The 26,221-nt window shown below is 39.4% G+C and overlaps 1 protein-coding gene across 3 annotated transcripts in view; it reads left to right on the plus strand.

Annotated features, from left to right (window-relative positions):
- Positions 1-26,221, plus strand: part of LOC126272887 (synergin gamma-like) — a 178,830-nt gene that overhangs the window by 29,193 nt on the left and 123,416 nt on the right. The window contains exon 1 of one of the 3 annotated variants that reach the window (XM_049976162.1): positions 9,903-9,915. The exons of the other annotated variants lie outside the window; for them this stretch is intronic. The gene's annotated coding sequence lies outside the window, so the exon portion shown is untranslated. Of the gene's footprint in view, positions 1-9,902; positions 9,916-26,221 lie in introns of those variants that run through there. 3 annotated transcript variants of the gene reach the window in all.

A 26,221-nucleotide genomic window follows, 5' to 3' on the forward strand; every position in this document is an offset into this window, starting at 1 on the left:
TATTGTTATTAAAATAAAGGCAGTAGAAAAAGAACTCTTGAAAACTATTGACGTAACCTTGCTATAGGCAGGACCTATTTACTGATTTATGTTAAGAAAAGTTTCCGACTGTACGAGGGACTTACCGGAAGTTAAATATTTATGTTGAAAGTGGAAGTTTTATTGTGTATGAAAGTGAAATACATCGTTAATTGACGAAAAGCAAAGTTTGTATGTCTACTTATTTCATAAGTAGAAAGAGTCTAAAACTTCCTGTACCTAGTGTTATTCGACAGACAAGAAGTCAAGAGGGTTTCCAGCAGCCAGCTATCCAGTAAAGAAGAGTGACTGCAAATTTCAAGTAAGTCACCTTGTAAAGAAGTGGAAGGTGGTTTGGGGAATAAACTGAAATAACCCAGATTCACACTCACACTTTGTCGGAAATGTTAGATGTCATTGACAGACATTGTCTTGAGGGAGGAGCTGTCTGTGGGCTCTCTAGGGGTGCAGGTAGCAGGGGCACGTGGCAGACCGCTAAGCACTCAATTTCATGGGATGGCAGCACACAACTAGTTGACACATGTTAGATGGGCATAATGGGAAAGGGGTGGTGTGCGTGTGCATGTCCACACACACACACACACACACACACACACACACACACACACACACACACACTATTAGGTGGGGTGAGAGCAAGTTACCTTAAGTTTAAGCCAGGGAGGTTGTGGAAGTGAAGAATATGCTGTAAGGATTGCTCACATCTGTGCCACTCAGAGAAGTTGGTGGTGGAGGTGGGGAGAATTCAGATGGTAAGGGTCATAAGCAGCCATTGAAGTCTTGCATGTTGTGCATTGCTGCATGTTGTGTCACTGGGTGGTCCATCTTGTTTTCGGCAACAATTTGACCCTGGCTGTTTATTCTGGTTGACAGCTGGTTGGTTGTTGTTAGAGTATACATGCATTTTACATTGGTATGGCAACTAACCAGCTTCCCCCAACAAGCTCCCTGCCTCCTGCCTCTCTTTTTCCCTCCCTCCCCACCACACTGCACACCCCTCACCCCATGTGTGTGTGTGTGTGTGTGTGTGTGTGTGTGTGGACATGCACACGCACATCACCCCTTTCCCATTATGCCCATCTAACATGTGTCAACTAGTTGTGTGCTGCCATCCTATGAAATTGACTGCTTAGCGGTCTGCCACGTGCCCCTGCTACCTGCATCCCTAGAGAGCCCACAGACAGCTCCTCCCTCAAGACAATATCTATTTCTCCGACAGCTTGAAAAGGAAAGCTAGCAAATTAAAGCTCTGTACCTCACATGTGCGTCTCTGTCGATGACGCAATGCTTCTACCGTTAGGTGAGTCGTCTCCTTTATTCCTAAATAATTTATTATTCCCAGCCAGAACTTTCCATGCATTATGGAAACTACAGTATGTATTTTTGTAGCTGTATCCCAGAAATGTACATAAAATAAACTTTTGTTTTTTCTCTTAAAAAGTATTCTTACTGCAAATATTGAATTGTCTCCTGTGCATCAAATCACATAATTTGAAAATTGTATGTAGTGAGATGAATAAATCGTATTCCACAATACTGGCCAGCAACCCTGTCTTATAATTTCGTAGTTTCCTCCTAGTGAATTTTCCTGGTAATATATTCTAGGAGTCCTTCATTTATATAATCCTGTATGTATGCTGCCAATTGTGTCTAGTGACAGGAAGGACATATGTTCACTCCTTTAATTAACCATGCCAAACCTATACCAAACCGTTCTGACCCTGTGCTGCTGTGGAACAAGGCACAAGAAAAAGATGTTAGAAAATGTGGTGATGTAATGGTTAGCCTACTGAACTCATATTTGGGAGGGGCTTGTCCAGCCAGCCTGATATAGTTTTTCCATGTTTTTTCTAAATTAGTCAAGGCTAATGCCATGGTAGTTACTTTGAAAAGGAGATCAGTTTCCTTCCCTACCTTTGTCCTTACTGAATGTGTGCTCTACTTCTAATATGGAGCGAGTTGGCACAGTGGTTAGCACACTGGGCTCACATTCGGGAGAACAATGTGTGTGTTCCTAAGGGACCAACTACTTAGGTCATGGTACCTAGAGGACAATGGTCAAACCCACGTCTGGCCATCCTGATTTGGGTTTTCTGTGATTTCCATAGATTGTTTCAGGCAAATGCTGGTGTAGTTCTTTTGAAAGGGTACAGGCAATTTCCTTCCCTAATCCGAGCTTCTGCTTCGTCTCTGATACCCTCGTTCTCAATGGGACGTCAGACACTAATATCCTCCTCCTCCTTCTTCTTCTACTTCTAATGATATCATTTCTGATGAAAAGTTAAACCTTAATATTTCTTCATTATACCCAAGTGCAAGAGAACAAAATGTAAACTTTGATCAATTGATCTCTCTTTTGTGACTCAAATTTTTACCTGACAACCTTTACTTCCTAGATATCCTCACCCCCACCCACACACACAATACGTGTTGGTCAATGTCGGAGATTCTGTGACTTCCTTTGCAATTTTAAGCAGTAGCAAGTTGTTGAACAACCAGTGACAGCCCTGATATATGACAGCCTTAGTAGGTGCAAGGAAAACTATTTGCATACATTATTAATTGTATAGCAATCTACTGTGGCGAAACACACAACTAAGACCAGTTTGGGCCTCCACTGTAATTATGACATAGTGGAGTGTGAGGTTCAAAACTTCATCATGCTGTCAAGATATACATACTCATTCTTCCCCAAATCACTTCAGGCAAATTTTAGGACAGATTCTTTGGGAAGGCTGCAGTTGGCTTCCTTGTTTGTTCTCCACATATGGAGACTTGGTTGTTAATGGAATATTGGTCCCATGTCTTACTTCTTTTGGGCCACTTTATGTATGATACAAATCATGTTTTGGAAAGTCTGTGTTAGAATGGAAATAATGGAAAGATTAAAGGTAACAGCACACCACGCAGTTGAGACATTGAGTCATCAACAGGTGCATAAAGGACACTGAGACTATTGCCGAGGTTGCAGATAAACTCTTCTTCAGAGTTAACGGAAGACTCACACATAAGAGTAATTTTACAAAAAAATGGTTCAAATGGCTCTGAGCACTATGGGAGTTAGTTGAGGTCATCAGTCCCCTAGAACTTAGAACTACTTAAACCTAACTAACCTAAGGACATCACACACATCCATGCCCGAGGCAGGATTCGAACCTGCGACCATAGTGGGCACGCGGTTCCAGACTGTAGTGCCTAGAACTGCTCGGCCACTCTGGCTGGCAGTAATTTTACAGTTCAGTGACTCTTTCTCTAATGAAAAATTAAGTACTGATTCAGATATGTCGACGATGTGTTGTGTTTGTGGGCGGGTACATTTTGATACATTTACAGCATTTAAATTCACAACATAAGAAGATTCAGTTTACAGTGGAGCTGGGTGGCTCTTCTCTAAATTTCATGGACCTTAATATACAGGGTGGTCCATTGTTAGTGACCGGGCAAAACATCTCATGAAATAAGCTACAAACAAAAAAAACTACAAAGAACTAAGCTCGTCTAGCTTGAAGGGGGAATCCAGATGGCGCTTTGGTTGGCTCGCTAGATGGCGCTGCCATAGGTCAAATGGATATCAACTGTGTTTTATTAAATAGGAACCCCCATTTTTTATTACATATTAGTGTAATATGTAAAGAAATATGAATGTTTTAGTTGGACCACTTTTTTCACTTTGTGGTAGATGGCACTGTAATACTAACAAACATATAAGTACATGGTATCACGTAACATTCCGCCAGTGCAGACAGTATTTGCTTCACGATACATTACCTGTGTTAAAATGGACCATTTGCCAACTGCGGGAAAGGTCGATATCGTGTTGATGAATGGCTGTTGTGATCAAAATGCCCAACAGGTGTGTGCTATGTATGCTGCTCGGTATCCTGGATGACATCATCCAAGAGTCTGGGATGTTCGCCGGGTACATACGTTATTTAAGGAAACAGGAAGTGTTCAGCCACATGTGAAACGTCAACCACGACCTGCAACAAATGATGATGCCCAACTAGGTGTTTTAGCTGCTGTTGTGGCTAATCCGCACATCAGTAGCAGACAAACTGCGCAAGAATCGGGAATCTCAAGAACGTCGGCGCTGAGAATCCTACATCAACATCAATTGCACCCATACCATATTTCTATGCACCAAGAATTGCATGGCAATGATTTTGAACTTTGTGTACAGTTCTGCCACTGGGCACAAGAGAAATTACAGGACGATAACAGATTTTTTTGCACGCATTCTATTTAGCGACGAAGCGTCATTCACCAACAGCGGAAACATAAACCAGCGTAATATGCACTGTTGGGCAACGGAAAATCCACAATGGCTGCGACAAGTGGAACATCAGTGACCTTGGCAGGTTAATGTATGGTACGGCATTATGGGAGGAAGGATAATTGGCCCCCATTTTATCGATGGCAATCTAAATGGTGCAATGTATGCTGATTTCCTATGTAATATTCTACTGATGTTACTACAAGATGTTTAACTGCATGACAGAATGGCGATGTACTTCCAACATGATGGATGTCCGGCACATAGCTCGCATGTGGTTGAAGTGGTATTGAATAACATATTTCATGACCGGTGGATTGGTCATCGAAGCACCATACCATGGTCTACACGTTCACCGATTCACCGGATCTGACATCCCCGGATTTCTTTCTGTGGGGAAAGTTGAAGGATATTTGCTATCGTGCTCCACCGACAACGCCTGACAACATGTGTCAGCGCATTGTCAATGCATGTGCGAACGGAAGGCAAACTACTCGCTGTTGAGAGGAATGTTGTTACACGTATTGCCAAATGCATTGAGGTTGATGGACATCATTTTGAGCACTTATTGCATTAATGTGGTGTTTACAGGTAATCACGCTGTAACAGCATGCATTTTCAGAAATGATAAGTTCACAAATATACATGTATCACATTGGAAGAACCGAAATAAAATGTTCAAAAACGTACCTATGTTCTGTATTTTAATTTTAAAAACCTACCTGTTACCAACTGTTTGTCTAAAATTGTGAGCCATATGTTTGTGACTATTACAGCGCCAACTATCACAAAGCGAAAAAAGTGGTCCAACTAAAACATTTATATTTCTTTATGTAGTGCACAAATATGTAATAAAAAATGGGGGTTCCTACTTAAAAAAAAAAGCTGTTGATATCAGTTTGACCTATGGCAGCGCCATCTAGTGGGCCAACCATAGCGCCTTCTGGTTTCTCTCTTCAAGCTAGACAAGTTTCGTTCTTTGTAGTTTTCTCTTTCGACACTTACGTCGTGAGATATTTGGCCCAATCACGATCAATGGACCACCCTGTAAACATTAGTAGAAGAAAACATGTATTTATCATTTACAGAAAAAAACTGCTAGTGATCAGTAACCCCTGCAAGCTCTGCATCCATGTAGCCACAGACATGCAGCTTTCCATTCAGTAGTGCACATCCCATGTCGTCATGTCTGTTCCATTACCCAAATCAGCCTTTCAAACAGAACTACAAACCATCAAACAAATGCAATGGTTGATAATATTCTACAAAAAAGGAAAACAAATAAAATTACACTACTTCTGTTGCTGGATAACAACAATCACTGAATAGTTTCAAAGCCTGGTGCAAAATTCCATATCTTGACAACATTTCAGACACTCTTGCAAAAAAGTTAGTCTTGCAATTACAGACCTGCATTTTATAACATCAATAACATATGAAAATTTTTATTCAATAGTAAAGACAAAATGCAGCTCATGGCACAGAGTGGTGTGTATAAAATCACTTGCAAGCAATGTGAAAAATGCATATTGGTCAGTCAGGCTGAGCTGTGGCAATTATGCTACATGAATGTGAGAGAAGCTGGCTATTAAAGAATAAAGATTTGTCCATATGATGTAGAATGTGAAGTTTTATATTCTGTCAAAAAAGCAGAAAGATGATCCTGCTGGAAGTACTGGAAATCAACAAGCTCTTGACACAGAATGCCAGCTTAGTATTAAATGATCAGACTCAATTTCCATTTTCCCCCTTGTTAAATTAATTTTTTGTTACACATATAGATTCAAACTGTAAATTCATTTTCTTTTTCGTAATTTGCTATATGTATCTCTCCATAAAAACTTTGTTTAATCCTTTTTTTAGTGAATGTAATTATTGTAATTTTTTTATATGTAAACACTGTCATTTTTTTGTATCTTCTGTACAAATAATACATGTGTAATTGAAGGTGACCTGAGAATCCAAAAGCCAGTTCATAATCAAATAAATATAATTTTGCAGAACATTGGGAAGTGTTTTCCTTTTTAATATTACTATTTTCTTCTGCCAAGCACCAAAAGTAAATCCAATTAATGTCATTAATATGATTGATTCTGTTATTTTTGAAAATAATGACAGTAAGCAAAATGGTATATAGTTTTCAATTTTTTCTTGCATTAGTTATCTGTAGGAGAGCTCAACTTGTGTGTGCTTTAGAAAAATTACTTACGACCCTGCTGCTGAGCACCCTAGACCCAATACCTTCGTAATTTGGCAAAATTGTTGTTATTAGAGTTTGTGTGCTGTTGAAGCATGCTTTCAGAACCAAAATTGGCACTTCATCTAGGCCTGTTGACTTCTTACTTTTTAATTTATTTTCTTCTTGGCTTCTTCCTCGGCTGTGGGGAACAACTTCATTTTGCTGGCTACATAATTCTTGTGGGTACTACACATCTTTCAGGGAAATCTTGTTGCATCTTCTTTGCAGTAGCCCTCAGAGGCTCAACATTGATATGATGGAGACGGGCTGGGCGGCCCCAGGGTTCCTGAGCTGGGGACTGGTAAGCGCCACCAATCCCCTGTCACTGTAAGCTCTGGGCAAGCTTCAGCAATCACCACGCAATGCAGCAGTGGAATGTTGCATGCTTCAGGGAACGGGGATCTTGGCTTGACCGCCTGGATCACGAGGACAGGATAAATCTCTATAAAAAAAACCTCAATCCCAATGTGTGCTGTGTGCTGATGGGATGCATTTTTGTTGAGGTGGAACCATCACTAGCAGGCAATCTCTGGGGAAACCGCCACACCTCAGTTGCATAAGGCTTACTCAGGCACAGAGAGCTCTGTCTAAGTGGACCCATGTTTCCCTAGCTGTTCATGGGACCAAGACGGAACCCTCGAAATCTTCTTCTCCTCTCAGTAGGAAGGGTGTACCACCTGGGAGTATTCATACCCGTTCTTCCAAAAGAATGAGAGAAGCTAGTCCTCTTGTTAATAAGAATAGTTTGGACTGCAGTAACAGGGCTCATGGAGTCATGAATAGCAATGTGTTTCTGGTGATTAAGAGGAAGGAGGGGACATTTGAAAAAATCCCCTTTTTATATCCATAAGGGTTTGGAAGGCCCTGCTGGAACATTAAAATCTATAAAACGATTGCATAATGGCTCATTGTTAGTCGAAACTAACAGGTCAAAGCAGGTAGACCTTCTTAAGAAATCGCAAAAACTGGGTGACTATGATATCACTGTTGAGATGGACACCTCTCTCAACTCCACTAAGGGGATTGTCACATGCCGAGATATCATGGACATAGCAGAATTGAAGCAAGAATGGAGATCCCAGGGAATGGTCAAGGTGGAACAATGAACATGCAGGAATAATGGAGCAACTGAAAAGACTGCCACTTTCATTGTCACATTCAATTATGCGACACAGCCTGAACATTGTATGGTGAGGTTCCTTCGACTTAATATTTGGCCTTACATACCAAACCGTATGTGGTGCTATAAATGCCAACATTCTGGCCATACAACCATGAGGTTTGGAGGTTAAGTGCTCTGTGGGAAAGCTACTCGTGGTGCTGCCACTGACTGCCCATCTTTGACAATCTGCATCAACTGCTCGGGGGACCATCCAGCCTCGAACTAAGACTGCCCTGTTTTTGCTGAAGAATGCAAAATACAGAAGATAAAAGTGACCAAATGGATCCCCTATGCTGAAGCAAAAAAAGAATATAAGGCGACAAAATCCTGTCTTTGCCACCTCATAATGTTCCATGGAGCAGAAACCTATTCCCAAGATGGATGCTTTTAATGCAGACGGCACCTAGCGTGCCTGTATCCACCACAAGCTCCTGTACTTGCACATGTACATGTCAAATGAAAAAGAATAAGTAAGAACAAAGCATTCCAGGCAGCTGCACCGGGAAAGACCAACAACAGTTCCACAGCGAGCATCTATAAGGTACAAAGAAAGCAGAGTGCCTCTCAACACCCCCTTTCTCCCTCATCCTTGAAGGGACAGGGTGCAGGGAAAGGGGCTCCCCACCACGTTCAGGTCAGAAGCTATCCCGAGCACAATCAGACGTCATTCTTTCCTTCTGACTGAGGAGGATATCATGGAGTTTGATGCCTCGGATCCAGGCAGCCCCTCCACTCACCCTTAGTCTTCCAGTGCTTCATGTCCCCAGTGCAATGATAGGAGTAAATTAAAACTACACTGATGACATGATTTCCATACTACAGTGGAACATGAATAGGTGCAGGACTCATGTGGAGGAACTAAACTCCTAGCAGAGGCACGTCCCTTGTGCTTTCGTTTACAAGAAAGAAATTTTAAAGATACATATGCCCCTGTGCTACAGGGATATTTGCTATACCGCAAGAATGACCTATAGGGGGGAAAGGACCAAGGGAGGTGTCATATTGTTTGTCACTAATGCGCACCACTTCTCTGCTCTCCTCTTGGCTGCTGACCTGCAAGCAGTTGCAGTTCAAATGCATGTGTGTCGATGGATCACTGTTTGCTCACTGTATTTACCTCTGCAAGATGCACTAGACCCTGAGGCTCTTACAAATCTTATTGCACAACTACGACGACCATTCCTCCTCCTGGAAGACTTCAATGCCCATCATGTTCTGTGGGGCTTGACAAATACTTGCCCTCATGGTCAGGTATTGGAGGGCCACATGACGTCTCATCAGCTGTGCATCCTGAGCATGGGTACTCAAACATATTTCTCTTCTGCTACTGGATCATTCTCAGTTATTGACCACTCTTTCTGTTCTCCCGCCCTCACTGACTCTGTTCAGTGGGAGGTCATTGACGACCTTTGTTCCAGTAATCACTTCCCAATCCACCTTCACCTACTAAACGGCTCACCACCTGAAGTTAAGCCCCCAAAATGTATGGTCAGCAGGGCTAACTGGATACGTTTCAGCCAGCTGGCTGTGTTTGAACACTGTGACAGCGCCCAAGGATGGGTGGACCACACCACACAAGTGAACCTTAATGCCGTTGACCTTTCCATCCCACAGTCCTCAGGTCATTGTAGAAGGCGACCAGTACGTTGGTGGACAGATAAGTTCCATTCCATGATCAAGGAAAAGTGTGTGGCTTAATGAGATTTTAAATGCCGACCGGCAGCAGACAACCTTACGACCTTTCAAGTCGCAAGGGCCAAGGCTTGGGGCATCATTAGTGAGAGTAAGAGAAGGTCATGGTAAGTGTTCCTGGACTCCCATCAATCCTTCCACTTCTTCTATAAAAGTATGGGAAGCCATACAGAGGATTTCTGGTAAACACAGCCGTTTACTGTTACAGAAGTGCTGAAACAGGTGTGCCTCCAAACAACACACAGAGACATTGCTCAGACTACTGCCAATGCAAGCCTGGATACAGCATTTCGTCACTATTGTGCGACTGTAGAGAGAGAAAACTTGGACTTACAGTGCAAGAGTTCTGAGGCCTACAACTCCCCTTTCTCCATGTGGGAGCTCGAATCGGCACTGATTGAGATTCGTGACACTGCACCCAGTCACGACCAGATCCAGTACTGCGTGCTTCGACATTTGCCATCAGCATCAAAAGAAATTCCCCTTGAATGTTTTAATCTCTTATGGCAGGTAGGTAACTTCCCCAACTTGTGGAGGGAGGCAATTCTGATCCCTCTCCTCAAACCAGAAAAGGACTGCACGTATCCTAGTAATTATCGGAATATCGACTTAACGAGCTGTGTAGGAAAGACCCTGGAGTGAATGGTTAGCCGTTGTCTGGTCTGGTTGGTAGAGATCAGGCAACTCCTTAGTCTCTCTCAGTGTTGGCTCCGAAGGTTTTGATTCACTCGACAATATGACCCTCCTAGAGGCAGCTATTCAGCAGGCTTTACTCTGTAAGCATCATTGTATCAGCATATTCTTCGATATAAGTAAGGCATATGATACTACTTGGAAACACTGTATTCTCACACAACTGCATCAGTGGGCCTTCGTGGTCACCGCCCCACCTTCATACAGTCTTTCCTGTCTCTGCAGTTTTTTAGGACCTTAGTTGGTGACATGCCATCTGATTGATTTGAGCGTGAGAATGGTGTTACTGAGGGCAGTGTTTTAAGGGTTACTCTCTTTGCCATAGCCATCAACAGTATCACATCTATGGTAAGAAGTCCTGTACAGTGCTCCTTATTTGTAGACAATTTTACTGTTTTCTGTACCTCCTCCAGCGTTGCAATGGTGAGCTGTCAGTTGGAAATTACAGTGCCATGGTTAGTGGAGTGGGCTGTAAAGATGAATTTCCACTTTTCTGCAGATAAGTGTTGTGTGTGTGTGTGTGTGTGTGTGTGTGTGTGTGTGTGTGTTCATTTTAGTCATTCTCAACATCTTTTTAATTTGCCTGCCTTGAATATGGGGTACATCCTACATTTTAGAGACAGTTTCTGGGCCTTATTTTTGAGTCCCGATTGTTGTGGTTACCACACCTGTGAGACCCGAAAGCCAGAACCAGAAGGCACTGAACATCATCAAGTGCCTTGGGGAGTGGACAGGGTGCACCTCCTTCAGTTTTATCAGGCTTTTGTGCATTCGCGGCTGGACTGTGGTTGCGCGGTGTTTGGGTCAGCGAGACCCTCTTACTTATGTATCATTGACGCTGTCCATCATGAGAGTATTCAGCTGGGCACAGGTGCTTATTGACCAGTCTGATGCTTAGAATCTCTACTGAGGCAGGGGGAAATGCCTCTTCCACCCAGCACCAGCTCCTCATGATGTTCCAGATGTGTAAGTCCTTGCAGTTCCAACTTCACCCACACACCATACTGTTGCTTGTCCAACAGTGGAGCCTTTTTTCCCAACTGTCCACAAGCCACGATGACATATGGGATCTGCGTCCAGGGTGTGCTGGAGTCACTCGGTGTGGAGCCAGTATGACACCAAATCCTAAGTTTTAACCGTCTTCCACCCTGGTTGCTGGAGAGACCCAGAATGATTTTAGATTTGGTGCAGTACAGGAGAAAATCACCCCTACTTTTGTTTTTAATGCAATATTCTCTGATATTTTATCGGAGTACCACGACCACGTAGTTGTTTACAGAAGGGTCCTAGCAGGGAGACGCTGTTGGTTGCTCTGTCGTTTTCTCAGATCGTGTCTTCATGGTAAGATTGCCTACAGAATTTACTGTCTTCCATGCAGAATTATATGGGATCTTGCAAGCACTGGAACAGAGGAGATGTTCTCCCAGTGTTAGATTTCTTGTCTGTTCAGATTCTTAGAGTATTGTTTACTCTCTCCAACATTTGTACCCAGCAGATACAGTGACCCAGAATATCCAGGATGCCCTCCTACAACTACAGCAATTGGGGAAGGAGGTGTCTTTCTGCTGTGTACCTGGGCACGTTGGAATTGTGAGGAATGAAAGGGTGAATCGAGCAGCTAAGGAGGCATGTTGTGATCCTCTGGCATTTCAGTGTGCTATCTCCCTGCATGCTATCACTACACTGTTGAGGTGCAAGGTCGTGTATCGATCGGAGGACGAGTGGCTGACAGTGACCGATAATAAGCTCTCTGTCACCAAGTCCACAACTCGGTCCTGGAGTACTTCCTTCCAGCCACATCACTGGGATGAGAGCCTCTTACTCGTCTTCACATACGCCACAGCCCTAGGACACATGGATTCTAACTCCAGCGAGAGGTCCATCCAGTGTGTGGTGTTTGTGGCTGCCCCCCCCCCAGTCCCTTTTTTAAGTGGCCAGCCAGTCACATTTCTCTGTGGTTTTCTTTTAGTTCTTCTGTGTTTTGTTTTCACTGTATTTTAATTTCTTGATTGTCTCTCTTCTATTGTAATTGGTTTAAGTGCATGTGAGAACACATGTGATACAGCGTGACTGTTGTACACGCACATTTGAAATGAACACACACTTTTAGTTCAGCTCCACATTTGTTTGTTTTCGTAAGTCTAAGGGCGTTGATGACCTTGCCATTGGGCACTCATCACACACACACACACACACACACACACACACACACACACACACTACTTTGCAGTACTTAAAAATAGTTATTTACAAAATTTGATCATCAGTCAGAGTTCATGTAGGATGTTTCCAGCTGAACGATGGCTAATTCAGAAAGAAGCGGAGAAGATGGAATGACATGACATCATTCATCGACTAGACAATCTTTGGTCCTGTCCTATGGTCCCAGTGAAGAAAAAGATGGTGTTCGGCATTTCTGCATTGGTTACCAGTGGCTGAACAAATTCACCGGAAGGATGTATATCGATTGCCACTAATTGATGATATCTGAACTGGCAACAAAACAATTCTCCACTATGTGTATTCAGACAGGCCACTTGCAGATTCAGGTTGACGTGGAAAGGACTGGTTTCTTAACACTTGAAGTAATCTGTGAGTTTAAAGTTATGCTATTTGGTCTGTGCAACACTTCATCCACATTTCTACACATGGTAAACGGCCTACTTCAACTTCTTACGAGGATGATGTGCCTTGCTGCTTGGATTATCTCGTGTTCTCAAAGGCTTTTAAAGAGCATCTTAGTCCCTTGACAAAGGTACATAAATGTGATAATGGCGTAGATTTTACCCCAAACCAAGAAAGAATCTCTTATTCACCTAAGAGAAAAAAATCTCGTGAAGTATCTAATTAACAGAAAGGGAATCTGTCCTGATGCAGAAAAATTAAGTGCTGTGAAAGGTTTTCCAACTTCTTGGTATATTTGTGATGTGAGAAGCTTTCTAAGAATGTACTGCTATGGTAAACAGTTCATAAAGGATTTCAGTTGCAAGGCATAGCTGCTGCAAGAACTGCTAAATGAAGGTGCCACATTTTCCTGAGATGAGGGACCAAATGAGGTGGCTCAGTGATTAGCACCCTGGACTTGCCTTTTGCAGGATTTGGGTTCAAATTGCCATCTGACCATCTGGATTTAAGATTTCCATGATGACCCTAAACTGTCCAGGCAGATGCAAGGGTGATTCCTTTGAAGAGGGGATGGCCATATTGGGATGCTGACAAACTCCACATATTCCTTTTTTGCTGAATTTGAGTTACTTATGGTTTTGTACATTAAACATACAAGCCGATCATCATATAGAGCAACCCCACATGTCCTACCATTGCAACACCTAAATTGAATAGAAACCCCACATGTACAAAAGATATGGGCTTTCTCAAAATTTTAATTTCTCAGCACTGTTTTAAACAGAGGAAATAATCTGTATTGGCTCCTAGTTTTTCATTTAATTGATTTCTTTCATTCTTCTTCTTCTTCTTCTTCTTCATCCTGGAGGAGGAGGAGGAGAAGGAGAAGAAGAAGAAGAAGAAGAAGAAGATTTCTTTCATTATTGGTGGTAAAATGTCAGACATTGGTGATGCTAGTAACAAATGTCAGGAAATAATAAAGAGAAGGAAGAATGCAGTGGAGTTTCCGAAATATATAGCCATAAAATAAGCACGAATAAAAAATGAAGCATATATATGAGGATTGTAACTTAAAGTGCAACTATTTATTCACAACCGATACAAAAGAGTTACATGTTTGCACTAGTTACTTTCTTTCAAAGTAGTTACCAGCATTGTGTAGAACCCGTTGCCAGCGATGTGGAAGGCGTAGTTATACCGTTAGCAGATCCTGTTCTGCTGATGGTGCGAATGGAGCAGTGTACTGCCTGTCGAATCTCTGGAACAGTTCTGAAGCGAATGCCACGAAGTGGTTCCTTCATCTTCGGAATCAAATCAAAGTCACAAGGATTTAAGTTCGGGAAGTATGGTGGATGGTACAGTACTTCCTAGTCCCATCAACCGAACAGAGCAGCCACAGCTTGTGCTGTATGTGCCTGCACATTGTCATGCAAAATGATGGGTGGTTTTTGCAGAAAATGTCACTGCTTCTTTCGCAAAGCTGGTCACAGGTAATCCTCCAAACACGAACTGTAATACTGAGCATTGACAGTCTGCTGTGGAGGAACGTAATGCGTTAGGATAACACCATCACAGTCGTACACGAGAATCACCTTAACTTTCACCATACTGGGGCTCTGATGCACTTTCGACTTTCGCAGCGACCCATAATGACACCATTCGTTGGATTGGCATTTCAATTTTAGCTCGTACGGTGTGGCCCATGTCTCATCCAGTGCTATGATACGGCATAAGAAAGCCTCTCCTTCATGCTCATAGCACTCCAAATGTATCTGCATCCATTTCTGCATTTCTGTCAATTCATGCGGAACCCACCATGATGCAATTTTACATGCCCAGGCGTTTCTTCAGGATGCGAAGCACATTCGTATGTGCCAATCTGGTTTTGTGAGTGAGCTCACAAATCGTATGGTGTCAATCACTGTCCACTGACACAGCAACAGCATGCACTTCTTCTTCTGAGACACTAGGACGACCTGTCCAATGCATGTGTGCCGCAGTTTGCCAACCTTTGTTGAAGGCTTTTACCCAGCATGCTACTCTTCTCTATGGCAATGCCGATTTCTCGCACGCCTCTTCAAGACCTTGATGATACTGTCGTGCTTTACGGCATCTGGCACATTCAATCTTGATCCAACTCCGTTGTTCCTGTTTTGAAAACATAGTGACACCATTATGTTAGACCACTCCCTCATAAGTGACTTTGTGCACACACCGGTGATGTGGGATGGGCAAGTCCATTTGCTCAGATGTAAGGAAGGTATGTCAACAAAGTGTGCTATTAGCGGTAGTAGTAGATTCAATTACATAGTGTCTCCACAGCAGTGTGCCACTATTTAAGTTCCAACCTACGTAGATACCACGGTATCAAGTGAAATTAGTGACTGGATTGAAGACCTTTTGGTAGGGAGATCACAGCATGTTATCTCAGATGGAGAATTATCGTCAGATGTAGAAGCAACTTCAGGTGTGCCCCTGAGAAGTCTGTTGGGTTTCTTGCTGTTCATGTTGTATATTAATCACCCTACAGACAATATTAACATCAGGCTTTTTGCAGGTGATGCAGTTATCTGTAATGAAGTACTATTTGGAAGAGAGCTGCATAATGTTCAGTCTGGTCTTGATAAGATTTCAAAGTGGTGCTAAGATTGGCAACTTGCTCTAAATGTTCAGAAATGAAAATTGTGCACTTCACAAAATGAAAAAAAGTAGTATTCTATGACTATAATATCAATGAGTCACTGTTGGAATCAGCCAACTCATACAAATAACGGGGTGTAACACTTTGCAGTGATATGAAATGGAATGATTACATTGGCTAAGTCGGGGGTAAAGCAGGTAGTAGATGTTGGTTTATTGGTAGAATACTGGGGAAGTACAATAAGTCTACAAGAGAGGGTGTTTACATATCACTTATGCGACTGATTCTAGAATATTGCTCACATGTGTAGGACCATACCAGGTGGGACAGACAGGGTATATTGAACGTATACAGTGAAGGGAAGCACGAATGGTCAAATATTTCTTTAATTCCTGGGGGAGTGTCACAAAGATACTGAAGTTATTGAACTGGCAGACTCTCAAGATGATGTGACTTACCAAACAAAAGCGCTGGCATGTTGATAGACACACAAACATAGACACAAAATTCAAGCTTTTGCAACCGATGGTTGCTTCGTCAGGAAAGAGGGAAGGAGAGGGAAAGACGAAAGGATGTGGGTTTTAAGGGAGAGGGTGAGGAGTCATTACAATCCCGGGAGCGGAAAGACTTACCTTAGGGGGAAAAAAAGGACAGGTATACACTCGCGCGCGTGCGCGCGCGCACACACACACACACACACACACACACACACACACACACACACACACACACACACATATCCATCCACACATACACAGACAAAAGTAGACATGTCTGCTTCTGTTTGTGTATCTATCGACATGCTCGCGCTTTCGTTTGGTAAGTCACATCATCTTTGTTTTTAGATATATTTTTCCCACGTGGAATGTTTCCCTCTGTTATATATATAGTCTGTTAACAAAGTTTCAAGAAAGGGCTTTAAATGATTACTCTAGGTATATATACAGCCCATTATGTATCACTCGCATAGGGATTGTGAGGAGAAGATTAGAATATTACTGCATGCTGTAATTTACCCCTCCCTCACTTGTTGGTTTTCACTGGCATCATAATAAATTTTTTCAATAAGCTTAGAGAGGAGTAAGATTTACAATAAACTTTTTGTTCATCTTCGTTTCTCGTAGTTGGTTCCAGTTCTTCATGTCTAAGGGCTGATTCTTGTAGCTGAAATTGTTGAAATTATAGGTTCTCAGGTTTCCAGTTGACATAAATATTGGTGAAATATTGCCTAAGCAGTTAATTTATGTTTCTGTAATTTTTATTCTTTCACATCTTTCGATATCACACTGCCTTTACAATTTCCACTTCAAAATCGAAAATTACATCATTATTGCCGAACATAGAAAAATGTCCAATCACATCAGAGAAATGCCCACTACTAACTTATTCTGCGGTACTAACAATATTCCAAAGAGTTTACAAACTTTTTTTGACAAATTACTTTCTATTAATCTACACCATTATTTTATAAATGAATCCAGAAATAAATTTAATCAATAGCATTCAATTGTGCCATTAATTATAGGAATTATCAGTGTGCCAAATGTTTCATAATTTCAAATGTTTCTAAAAGAAAAGTAATTTAACCGTACATACAGATCCAGCACATACTGATTGTAACAATGAAAATAAAGTAACTTCCTTTTATACATTTTAGCCTGAAACATAATACATCGTGAATACAAAATCATATGCAATACTTTTAGAAAAACAGCTAGAAAGTATTTTTGGTATCGATAACTTGTATTGAAGGAAAGTAGTGTTCAAGGAGGATGTCCCTTTACAATATCCCCCTCACAAAATTTGGAAACAATGTGTTTACAATATTTTATGACAGACTACAAAGTTTGCCAATCGGAAATAGAGAGACGCTGTAAGTTTCTATAATTACAAATTGTAAGTTTACATCTATAAAATCACACCTTCAAAAGCTTCAAAAGAGAAGAGAAAAAATTCAGAACGAAAGTGTACGACGAGTGATCCAACTCAAAAAAACTCACGATGACAGGTACAGACCAGAAGAATATTCCCAGTAATGAATAGGAATATAGTACAAAATAAATCAGCCACATAAACCAGAGTATTTAAGGATACATTGACTCATGAAAGGACAAAATAATGAAAAAATATCAGGGCCTAAGGCTACAATGTGGGGACCAACCCATGAATTCAAACCACACCAGGTACAAACCAGCAAAAAATCTTTTGGTACAATAAAAAATGATCAAGTTCATAATCATATCAATAAGTTCAATCATAAGTAAAGAGTAATTATAAGAAGCATTTGGCCTCAATCAATAATTGTACACTCTCATTGAGTACACACACACACACACACACACACACACACACACACACACACACAGACAGACAGACAGACAGACAGACAGACAGTGCGGTGCGATGACCAAGGATAAAAGAGAGTTAAGCATGAGTCTGCTCACAACTTAAGTTCCAATCAGATGCCATATTGCAGCACTCAGGATAAATACAGGTAAACAGAGTCATAGTTAGCTTAGAATGATGACATAATTGAGTAGCAGGAGAACCAATATCAGTGTATACATCTTGTTATATTGTCTATACTAGTAAATGTCTTCCACACTATTTACTAATTGTCCTATCCTATAAGACTTAGAAGATTCACTTAGAGTGGATTAAAAAAAAAAAAACTGATGTAAAATTATATAATGTTTAGGGAAGTCAATTCCCCTACTTGAAAAAACATACATTTATGTGCAATAACACTGTCTTTGGCAGTCTTGCCTAAGAATTTACAAATCTCAGTCAAAACACTGATGTAGCTGACAGATGTTTGAGTACATCATCCAGCACCTACGATGTCTTGTAAGTTGACTGGTCCAGCAGGGTACAGCCATGGAGCAGTTTGGGGAATGGATCTGCCTACATCTTTCATTCCCTCCCTAGAATTCCATTACATGCTTCAATGGATAGGTAACTCCCTGTCTAGTGTTCACATCAAATCCTGAAACATTGTTTTGTGTACTAAATTACTTTTCTTTTAGAAACATTTTGCACATTGAAAATTCCTATTATTAATTGCGCAATTGGATGATATTTATTAAATTTATTTCTGGAGTCATTTATAAAATAATGGTATAGATTAATAGAAAGTCATTTGTCAAGAAAGTTTGTAAACTCTGTGGAATATTGTTAGCACTGCAGAATGAGTTAGTAATGGGCTTGCATCTGTTCGATCCCTTCTTCACATCACATGGCATATGCTCTCCCTATTTATATTGAAAAAACAACTGTGTAGGATATACATCAGATGAGATTAAAAAATGTTCACATATGAAACTTTGACAAACAGAGTTAAGTGCAGCGAAAAAAATTAACTAACAAGGTGATACACACACATCTACTGAGATGCCATTCCTAATTTCTACAGTACAAATTATGAACATTGTCTCACTGCATATATGTATCAAATTCTAAAGCACAAATCTATTACAAAACCTAATTATTTAGAGTTAATCATAGGTTTCAACTCGGTCAATAGATAAGACAGAACTTTAGAAATCACATCATCTAACATACTACTTTCGTGACAAAGGAAAAAAAAAAAAAAAAAAAAAGAAAAGAAAGAAAATTAGATACTTATGGATCATGTGTATACACTTTCAGTTCAGTGATATTGTGTAATCCAAACAACTTCTTAGATTTAGGATAAACAAGCCTGTATCCATTAGGGTATTGATTTTCGAGAATTTCAAATGGTCCAACATAAATATTGAAAAATTTCTTTCTCAGATGTCAACACTTTGGCTTTCACCAACACAAGATCTCCTACCTCAAACTTAGTAAATCTGCCTTTACTATCATGTGTCTGCTTTCTCATATGTCCCCGTTTTTTCATCATCTCCCTAACACACTCTTCCCTCTTTTGCGGTGGCAGAGTTTTACATGGTGAATACTCAACATTCTCAGAAATAAGGTTAGTTGGTCTGCGATTAAACATGCTTTCAAATGGTGAGAAACTTGTTGAAGAATGTTGTAAGCTGCTCATAATATTCTCAAAATCACTGAGATAATCTATCCAGCGGGTATGATTCTTAGTACAATATGTTATAAACGGTCTTCCAATCTCTCTATATATCTTTATGCAGGGTTACTCGAAGGATGATACACCGATGTTAGAATGTGCCTTATTTTTGTGTGATCAAAAAATCTTTCCAAGCTTGTGATGTAAACTGAGAACCATTATAAGATAAAATTATTTTAGGTATACCCACCTGATGAAAATATATGTTTTCAAATTTAGGGATGATTTGCTTACTGGTAGCTTTCTTAAGAGGAAACAGCTTTATGAACTTCAAAAATACATCAACCATCACAAAAACATAACAAAATCCATTCTTAGACATAGGGAAAGGTCCATAAACATCCACAGACATGAGATCTATGTTTTACAATTAGACAGTGTGTTTTACATTTGGCCTCTGTTTGGTTACTAACCTTCACTCTTTCACATCTGTCACAGCTGACATTCTTCTTCTTGACTCTCCTTACTATGTTATAAAAATAAACATTTTTCTGAATATTTTGTGTGCATTTGCTTGATCCTCAATGACCAAAACTCTCATGTGTATAAGTAAGTAACGTATCACTACATTGTACCGGCCAACATAGTTTCCCATCGCCCAAGTCAGTTTTATGTCTATTGAATAAAATAACCTTGTGTACCTTACAATACTGTTCTGTCTCTTCTCCTCCTTTCTTACCCAACATGCTCTTAGCCAATTTCCAAATTTGATCATGATTTTCATACCTGTGGATGTCTTTGCAAATTTTCAAGATCTCTGTTTGCCCTTTCACACGTCTTAAGTGCATCATTTTAAACTCTTCCTCTCCTTCTCCAAAGTTATTACATGATCCATTCCCTAAAGGTAGCCTAGACAAAGCATCAGCAACTACATTGTCTGTGCCCCTAATGTGTTTGATTTCATAATTGAATTGCTGTAAAAAAAGGCCCAAAGAGTAATTATGTTATGGTACGGCTTGCACACCTGAAGTTAACATAATGCTTTGTGATCAGTATAGAGGACGGCTTTGTGACCTAGAAGATAATTTTTAAATGTGTTGAATGGCCAATGTACAGCCAAAAGTTCTTTCTCAGTTACAGTGTACGTCTTTTCATGCTTCTGAGATACTGTACTAGCAAATGGAGGGTCCTATGTTCAATAACACCATAAAATTCAGCCTCGTGAAATAAATGAGCACCCATACCAACATCACTACTGTCTGTCATAATACAAAAAGGAAGAGAGAAATCCAGTCTGAACAATATCTGACGTTGACACAACTGTCGTTTGATCTCATCAAAAGAATCCTAACACTCCTGATTCCGATCCCAAATGGTGGTGTTCTTCAAAAGTTCACACAAGCATGGAGCATTCAACACTTGGCTGCTACAGAAATGTATATAAAATCTAGGTAACCCAAAAAATAATTTAAGCTGTTTTTTGTTGCGAGGCGTAGGAAAATTAGCAATATCATCAAGTTTCTCTTTATCAGGTGCAGTCCCTTTCTCCACACCAAATCTACACTTACCTATTTTCAAAGTCATGCCTCCTGAGTCTAGTTTTGAAAACACAACTTTTAACAGATCCAAATGTTGTTCTCAGGTCTTTTCAGTGACTAGAATGTCATCAACGTACACAATTAATTTTGAACTCACTTCAATTTGCAAGACAGAAACCAGAGCTCTTATGAATTCACCTACAGATACTTTTAGCTCAAATGGCATCACACAGTACTGAAAACACTTACCTCCATACAAAGATGCTCAATACTTTCTAGAATTAATTTCAAGTGGGATCTGGGGAAATTCAGAGATCAAGTCCAAACTTTTCATGTATTTTACATAATCAAATTTGTGTAACAGCTCGTCCATGTTCTCAGGATGGTCATTCTCTCTTTATAAGAAATTAATTAAGATGTCTAGAGTCCAAAACAATTCTCACTCCATCATTTCTCTTATTTACCACAACCAAACGATTATTGTAAGCACTCTTACTTCTCTCAGTTAACACCACATGTTTCCATGTTCTGAATTTCTTTCTTTATATTTTTCCTGTTTGAAAATGTTATGTTATATGGCTTGAGAAAGAAGAGTTGATGATCTCTAAGGTAAAGTGTGCACTGATAGCCTTTCACTTTCCTTGGTTTTTCACCAAACACATTTCTAAATTCCAATATCAGATTCCTAAGTTTTTCCTTTTGTAGATCATTAAGAATTGTAGCTTCCCTTACTTTAGAACCTACTACACTTTCAAAATTTTGATCCTCAGTCTCATCAAAATGTATATCATCATCAAATACCTGGTACTCACCTTAGTTCATAATATTTTGCAAATATTTACAGCTTTTCCCACAGTTTAAAATACAGAAATTAGTTTTCACATAAGTATTACTTTTAGGCCGCAGAATAAACAATTCCTTACCATTCCATCCAAAACAAGCCTCAACTTTCACTATCCAGTCCATACTGAGAATTACATTTTCTTGCAAATTAGGGATCACTAAGCATCCATGTTCAAAGGTTTTGTCTTCTATACTAAACATTAAAAGTACCTGAGATTTTATCCATTTGCTGTTCTTACCTGTAGCTCCTTTTTATCTTTATGCCTACAATGGGCATTTCCACAAAATTCTTGCTGTAATTATCTCTAAATTGTTCAGGTATAACACAAATTGGGGTACCTGTATCAAACAGTTCCCTTCCCACTAATCAATCTTAATTTCAATGTAAGGACACACAAGATCTAAATCATCATCTCTGTTATTAAACACGTCACATAAAAGATCACTCAGTTTTATCAAATGCTACATCCACACTGTCTTTACAGGATTTTATCATCTTCGCAGGTATCACATTACTTTGGTTACTCATGTTATAAGGTAAAGATTGAACACAGTGAATGGATTCCATAGCACAACTAACAGCACTTATTACAGAAGGAACACAAAATATATTGCTGTCAAAATTACACTTCCTGCTTAGATCTTCTTTCACTTCATTCCACCAATTTGGATTCCAGAATGCACATTTATCCATGTTATCATCAATTTAGTCCCAAACAAACTTCAAAAATTTTTCACCTTTATTCTATAGGCTTACAGATAACTAACTTTTACTGTTTGGGTCATTACTCTGCATGACAGTAATGGAAAACTGCTTTGACTGGACTGGTATATCACGACTCTCACTTACGTCATCACTTACCTTATCTCTATTGTCAACATTATTCACAAGTAACTCTGAAACTTTATTATTCTTAAACTCCACAAATACCTGAATTCATCATCATCATCATCATATTCTCCCAAAATTACTTCAACAACAACATCATTAACAACACAAGTCTCATCCCCATCAACACCTTTATTCATTTGCAGTAAGCTACTTGTCTCGGACTTACCCACCTCATTTATTTCACATCTATATCAAAAATATCATCTAGTTCAGATCCTATACAGTCGTCACCTGACTTACATATATTAATAACAATGTTTTCTGACCAAGAGAAGAAATAATTAGGACATACTACATCAAAATTCTCATTACTCTCACATTCTGGTTTGTGATTAGCACCTACATCACCATAACTAAAAATAGCATCCCAAAACTTTTAATCAAAAATTAAATGAGATATCTGTTATTCCTTCTGTTCAACTTCAGATACCTGTGCCATGTTATTAACACTGTTATTACTGTCTAATTGCAAGTGTTTATTGGAGGTCCTGTGCTTCTTGTTTTCCTCACCCCAAAACTGTGGACCTTCATTGATGTGGACTGCTGTTTCCCAAGTAGTTACCTCTATGATTGTTTCTTCTGTCCTATGCAGCCTGTCAAATATACTGTAAAAATTGTTCAAGACAATTGTCAGATCCATGTACTAAATCCCACTGCAGTCTCTCTGGTAATCTCCTTTTAAGTGCATCAATCAACATCATTTTGTCATGGTTAGTCAAAATGTGTTGACTCCTTTACTTAGTTCTTACAAAATTCTTTCAGAGTATTTTCCCTATTCCTATAATTAGGACCATTCAAAATTTCAATTTTAATTCTCCGCTATTCAACTTCTGACCAAAGTTTATTTAAAAAAACTTTTTTCAAAACTTTAATATATTTCTCACAGACTTAAATTTGCCCAAGACAGAGCTTCGTCTTTAAGACATCTTTAAACACATTTAATTTTTTGATTGTCATTCATGCCTGACAGAAAACTATCTCTACAGTGGTGCAGAAAATCTACTGGATGTAAAATATCTGATGGAAAACTTTTGATTGGAGTGTTGAACTGCACAATACCATTGTTTCAACACAGATTTTTGTGAATGCAGTTTTCCTGAATGGCTGAAAATTTTTGATCCAAAACATGTACATTAGTGTGCATATTGTATTCAACATTTAAAATTTTTTGATCTAAATTGCTAAAGTTTTATCCATATTTTCTGCTATGGCCCTCTGTTCAACGTTGCAGTTATTTTAACATTCTTTGACTATCTTGCAGATTCGGCAATTAACTCATTTTCCAAAACAATATATTTATTGTCTAAGATATCAAGTATTTCATTCACACTTTCTAAACCCTCTGACAACACATTTTTTATTTCTGCAACCTGATTATTAAGTTATTTCAGTTGATCTTGCAGTTTATCCAATTTACTGTTGTTATCTGTCTTCATTTCCTCTAGGTTTGCCAAAATTAACTGTAAAATATTAGTTTTTTCTGTTTCTTTTCTGACTACGCATTCTCTCAGCTAAAACATGTCCTGACTGGGTCCCACAGCTTTCACTTCTACATCACACCTGCCCTTGTCTCTATTCAGCTTGTTAACAAGCACACAAGTCCACAAACAAATTAATTTTACAAATAACTTGTGCTTATCCTTCTTTTTTTATGTCCTTTTTCGTAGTTGTACAATCCTCTTTCATTTGATCTGGTCCGTCATTGTTAGCAGTACCTTGTCACTGTTGATAAGATTTTGTTGGGCAGTCCTTGGTCTTCTTTCTGTGCATGATCAGAAATTCATGTACATATAAACTGAAAATGGCACAAATCACACTCCCTTCTTCTGCAACACACATAACTTCATTATCAGTTAATTGATCTCGGACAACACCCCAACTTGTAATCTACCCCTCCCTCATTTGTTGATTTTCACTGACTTCACAATAAATTCTTTTAATAAGATTCGAGAGGAGTAAGATTTTCAATAATCGTTTTGCTTATCTTATTTTCTTGTAGTTGGCTCCAGTTCTTCATGTGTAGGGGCGGATTCTTGAAGCTGAAATTTTTGACATTGTAGGTTCTCATGTTTCCAGTGGACGTAGAGAATGGTGAAATATTGCCTGAGCAGTTAATTTCTGTTTCTGTAATTTTTATTCTTTCACATTATTCTATATCACACTGTCTTTACTATTTACACTTCAAAATTGAAAATTACATTGTTATTGCCAAACATAGAAACATGTCCAATCACATCAGAGGCATGCCCACTACTAACGCATTCTACGGTACTAACAATATTCCAAAGAGTTTACAAACTTTCTTGACAATTGGCTTTCTGTTAATCTATACCATTCTTTTATAAATGAATTCAGAAATAAATTTAATAAATATCATCCAATTGCACAATTAATAATAGGAATTTTCATGTGCCAGGTATTTCATAATTAAGTAATTTTAACTGTGCATACAGAGCTAGTACATACTGATTGTAACAACGAAAATAAAGTAATTTCCTTTTGTACATTTTAGCCTGAAATATAATACATTGTGTACCAAATCACATGCAATTCTTTTAGAAAAACAGGTGAGATAATATTAACCTGTGTAAAAAGGTAGAAAGTATTTTTGTATTAATAACTTACATTGAAGAAAAGTAATGCTAGAGGAGGGTGTCCCTTTACAGAGGCATTCAAACAATCATTCTTCCCACAGTCCATATGTGAATGGAACAGGAAGAAATGCTAGTGACTGGTACAGTGGGATGTACTCTGTGTCATGCACCTCACGGTGGTTTGCTGAGTGTAGATGCAACTGTAGAACAACATAGTTATGACTGCAGGTGATCCCTAACCTGAAAGTTAGTATTGCTTCCTAATTAAGGTTCAATTATCATTGCTACAAGGAAAGCTACAGTTGAGCTAGTAGTGCACTAGAAGCATGTTGATAAATTCTTCAAGAAATGACACACATAGGCCTCTCATATCATTTTCTGCAGTATCTGCAGTTGCATCAAATACCAATACAAGACACATTTTAGCTGTGTCAGCTATCAGTAAATGCCTTGATTGTGCATTATCTTTTAGTCATATAAATGAAAATGTGGGGCAACATTCTAAACAGCTTCAGTTTTTCTTCAACTCTTGTGGAGGCCAAAATAAAAGTCATGCAATGATGGTTTTGCTTGTGGTACAGTGCAGATTTCAGTTCATCAACCATTACTTTCCAATAACTGGTCAGTTGTACCTTCTGTATGATAGAGATTTCAACATGGTAAAAAGGAAAATTAAAAACGTGAGTAGGATATATTTTCCAAAAGAATATTAATAATAAAGACCACGACAAAGATTAAATTTGAAATGAAAGTACCAAAAATGGAAGAGGTCCTAAATTGTGAGGAATGGTGGCCACAGTTCTGCTGAAAGAATGCTATTTCTGTTGAAAATCAAGGAAGAGCTACAAAAAGAAGTAGCAAACAGGACTTTCATTTCACACAATTCATGCAGTTCTGCTGTACACAGGAAAGCATTGGCATTGTGAAAGTTAGACCACTCACTGATGGAGCATAAGAGCACGCATCCCAGCTGCCTGGATCTGT

The sequence above is a fragment of the Schistocerca gregaria genome, chromosome 1 (genome assembly GCF_023897955.1).
Source record: "Schistocerca gregaria isolate iqSchGreg1 chromosome 1, iqSchGreg1.2, whole genome shotgun sequence".
In the NCBI taxonomy this organism is placed as follows: Eukaryota; Metazoa; Arthropoda; class Insecta; order Orthoptera; family Acrididae; genus Schistocerca; species Schistocerca gregaria.